The 4,704-nt window shown below is 40.8% G+C and overlaps 1 non-coding gene across 1 annotated transcript; it reads right to left on the bottom strand.

Moving 5' to 3' along the window:
- Positions 1-3,531: 3,531 nt before the first annotated feature.
- On the bottom strand, positions 3,532-3,722 carry LOC142457440 (U2 spliceosomal RNA). The gene has a single exon (XR_012786186.1). It is a non-coding gene; the product is annotated as a U2 spliceosomal RNA (small nuclear RNA).
- Between the last annotated feature and the right edge of the window lie 982 nt (positions 3,723-4,704).

Here is a 4,704-nt window from a genome sequence, read left to right as displayed (position 1 = left end):
TTCTATCATTGCTTCCACATTTATTAGATAGCAATTTTCTGTAGCAAACCACCCTCCTGTCTGCCTTTATTCTATTCATTTCCTGCTTTCTTTCCTCAATTTTATATAACATAATAAATCTATTCCAACCAGAGTCATATGTTTTGAGAGTCAGATTGTACCAGCTTTGCCAAGTGGGATCCTCATCAACCCATTTCCCGTGTCCTTTGGTCCTAAATCCATTACTTTTGGAGGGTTTCTTGCCTTTTGGCCCCAAGAGACCTAAGCTTGTCTCATACTTTTCCTACCTTAGAGCTGGAGCCAAGCTTCTCTGTATAGTTTCAGGATACAAATGAATTATCTTAGTTTATGTGAGTTTGAACTTTCAAGGACATTTATATTTCTTTTCCTGGAACTGTGTGTTCATATCCTTTGCCCATCTTCTTTATTTTTTTTTAATTGAAGAAAAGCTTTCAATGTTTCATTGTGTTGACCATGAAAGGTACTTCTTACATCTCCTGCTGGAAGGGAGGAAATTGATTGACAGCCCCAGCTGCTGCCTTCTGAAAGCACCATTGAATTCTTGCCAAGATCACACTTCCCAAGGACTGATCCTAAACACGGAGGGAGCACATTATGAATCCCTGTAAAATGAGGGACACTTGATGAGTGACCTTGGCTTATGGATTCCTTATTAGCCTGGAACTCTCCTAGGCTGTGGACTGAAGTTTACAACCCTCAGTCCTACTTCCTTCCCGGTCTCCTTCACAGGACACCTGCCAGTGTCATGGCCAGAGGCTCTCTAACCTCTTGATCTTCCTCCCTATCCCCCTTCCAGGCATTTCTCCAATAAAATCTCTTTTATTGTGTCTGCTTCTGAGTGCATCGATACTAATGTAATTATATAAACATAGTGTATATTTTATTTGTAGAATAAAGATGTGCATGTGCCACCAGGTGAAAAATAGAGCATTATTTGTACACTTTCCTTCTCCTCTGATCCTTCAGCGCTAACCATTGTCCTGAATTTTACATAATCATCCTCTTGCTGGACTTTATGGTTTACTTAGTATGGACTATAAAGACAAATGTGATTCACTCTGTCTGCTTTGAAATTCTCCATAAATGGAATGACACGCTAAGTATTTTTCCCCATCACTTTGTTACTCACCGGCATCACAGCCCACCAACACACATTCAGATCCATGCAATCGTAATTAAAGTCAGTGGACTTTGATAGCTGCCCAGTTCTCTCTTTGATTGTGTTTTTTATTCTTTCATAGTAGTTAATTATATAGTCTTGAGTTCTAATCTTTTGCTAATTACATGGGCTTCAAATGTTTTTTCATCATTTGAAGTTTAAAATCGCCTTCTTTGTCATATGTTTTGGTGAACAAATGAACAGATGTAATCAAATGATCCATCCCTTCCTATATTTTGTCTTAGTTAGGAAATTATTTCTTACTGTAATGAACATAAGGCTATTACCCTGAATTGGATGCTACGTGTTTTATTTTGCCTTTTGTAATTTAACCTTTAATCTAGTCATACTATTTTTTAAATATAGCATGAAGTATGAATCCAATGTAATGTTGTGAGTTACTATTTACTGTGGGGACCAGCCTCCCCACAACTAAGTGGGCCCACATGGGTAGTTGTGTAATTGAGGGGTAAATTAGAGAGACATCAGATGAGATAAAGCATGCAGATGCTTCATGTTGACCGGAACCAGAATGAGGAAGTAATGTAAGAGAAAAATTTAAAAATTAAGAGAAAAACAAAAGTTTTGGGGAGCTCCCCTCCCCATTGGCTTCAGGAACCAGACCTGCGCAGAGAGAGGGTGTCATGCATTCTCACAAGCTTATATAATCTCAGGCACGCAAGCCCCGTAAGCACATGCGTAAAGGGAAGGGGCTGTAGTAGAGGCACATGCGTAACAGGAGGGGATGAGCCAGGGGCGTACACGCAATAGGAGGGGAGGTGCTACAGGCATACATGCGACAGGAAGGTACAATAAGATGGGTACGGGCTGTAGAGTCAAGGTGGCAGGCCAACTTTGGTCATCCCTGAGTTGGCTTGACCTTACATGTCCTTGAGCTCTTCTCCAGGGGAACAATGGATGATCTTTATCAGAAGGGAGTGGGCTATACTGAGGGTTAGATGGTCTGACTGCTTTGATGGCAGAGAACCTTTAGGCAGATAGCTTTCAAGCAGTTGACCTTCAAGAGTATGGTGAGCGACCATGTGTTTGCAAACAGCCTGTTAAATTTGGCATTATTGTGGGGGACACTGAGGGCAATGACTTTTAGCAGAATGTGACTGGAACACATCTCCAACTTACCAATGTGAAGGTGCCCCTCCGCAGGAGCCCGGCCTCCCACATTCCTTAACATATAGCAGGGATGTCAAACTGGCGATCCCTGAGGTAATTTTTTGTGGCCCACGATGCTCTGAAATAAAATGAAAATAGAAAAAATTATTATGAAGAAAATAGTGCTTAGGGGAGATTGAGGCAATACTGTTCACACAATTCCCTCACTACGTTTTATTTCAGAGCATCGTGGGCCACAAACAATTACCTTGGGGCTGCATGTGGCCCGCGAGCCTCCAGTTTGACACCCCCGGGGATATAGCATTGAGACTTTGTCCACGTACACTCTCTTCCTGGCTTTCAGTTCTCCACAATTTACATCTAGAGATTTTTATCTCTTTGATTAAAAAGTTCTAAGGAGCCCTCGTGGCATTATTGGCAAATGTTGGACTGCTAACCCCAAGGCCGTTGGTTCAAACCCACTTGCTGCGCTTTAGGAGAACGGTAGAAGAGGTTATCAGCGTTCGTAAAGATTTGCTCTTGTGTTGTGTGTTGTCTTCACTCAGAGAGACCCTATGTCCAACAGAAGGACACACTGCCTGGGAATGTGCTACCTTCACAATTGTTAGGATCAGCCCATTGTAACAGCCACATTTTCCGTCCATTTCATCGAAGGTCTTCCTCTTCTTTCAACGACCGCTTACTTTATTAAACATGATGTCCTTTTCCATGGACTGGTCTCTTTTGAGAACATGTGCAAACCATGAGACACAAAGCCTCATTTTAGTACCGGATGAAGGATTGCTATTATTGTTTCTGAGGAGGATTTGCTGTACTATTCTCAAGACACATTCTGTTGGCAGTGCATGATGCTTTCAGGACTCATCGGAAGCACCACTATTAAAAGGCATCAATTTTTCTTCAGTATTCCTTATTCAATGTCTAACTTTTACAAACATATAAAAATACCATGGCTTGGGTCAGGAGCACCTTAGTCCCCTAAGAGACAACTTTATCCTTTGACACTGAACAGAGAGGTCTTGTGCACCAGGAGAATGACGGGGCTTTCTACTCCTGTAAAGAGTTACATTCTTGGAAATTCACAGGGGGCATTCTACCCTGTCCTGCAGGGGGACTGTGTACTGCCATTGACCGGATAACAGCGACTTTGGCTTTATATCTTGTGCATCAGATTTGTCCTTTGCAATGCATCATTTGATTTCTTTCTTTCTTTCTTTCTTTTTTTCTGCACCGTTCCTGGAAGTACTGCAATACCAGCTCGATGAGTGGAGTGGACGGAGCAAGCTCCCATTCCAACTCCCTACTCCAAAAATCCATCCAATACGCTGTCCTCTAATAGAGGACTTATCACACACCAAACTGATAAGAAGAGACACTACACTTGATCTTAGCCAAAAGGCCGAGAAGCGATATCATTTGATTTCTTGACTGCTGCTTCTATAAGCATTGATTGTGGATCCAAGAAAAATGAAATTCTTGACAACTTTAATCTTTTCTCTGTTTATAGCCTCAAAAATCCTATAGGGTCACTATGAATTGGGATAGACTTGATGGCTCTTTAAGAGAATATAGTTTTGCTAGTTCTGAAAAATACAGTTTTGTAACCATTGGCAGCACCAAGCAATAGAACAACTCCTTCATCCACCCACCCACCCTGCCCCCTGCCAAGGTCCTGTGTTTTATTGTAATCAATCGTTTCCCCCTAAACAGCCTCTAGCAACCACTGAGCTGTGTGTGTGTGTGTGTATGCGTGTGTCTATAGTTTACCTCCAGAAAGCTTATAAATGCAACCATAAAGTATATAGCACTTGGAAATTTATTTTCTTTATCATTATAAAATGCATTAGAGATCCATCTGTGTTGATATACCAGTAATTCATTCACTTAAATTGTTGGATAGTATTCCAATATATGGTTACACCATAGTTTACTCATTCATCCATTAAGAGAGAGTTAGCAGGGTCTCTAGTTTTGGTGATTCCCACATGTAAGAGGGATCCAATTGCTCCACATTCTCACGAGTACTTGGTGTCATCAGGTTTGTAAACACCCACTTCAATGAATATGTACTATTTCATTGTGGTTTTGATCTATTTACAGTTTCCTTATGTCTCATGATATTGCGCATCATTTCAGGTGTTTATTTGCTATTCTTACCTCTTTTGTGGTGCAGCGTTTGTTTGCTAGGCAAGTTTTTTTCTGTTGTTCTTATTGGAATATAAGAAACCTTTATGTATTTATAAAAGCCCTTTCTCTGATAGTGGCTTGCAGATATTTCTTCTCAGTATGTGGCTTGCTTTTGCATTTTCCTAAGGGTGTATTTTAGAAGTCGAAGTTCTAAATTTTGAGCTTATGCTTGTTTTTTCTTTTTTTTCTTTTAAGGATCCTAAAAG

The sequence above is a fragment of the Tenrec ecaudatus genome, chromosome 9 (assembly GCF_050624435.1).
Source record: "Tenrec ecaudatus isolate mTenEca1 chromosome 9, mTenEca1.hap1, whole genome shotgun sequence".
Classification (NCBI taxonomy): Eukaryota; Metazoa; Chordata; class Mammalia; order Afrosoricida; family Tenrecidae; genus Tenrec; species Tenrec ecaudatus.
The sequence above is the reverse complement of the archived record's forward strand: the minus strand, read 5'-3'. Positions and strand labels throughout refer to the sequence as shown.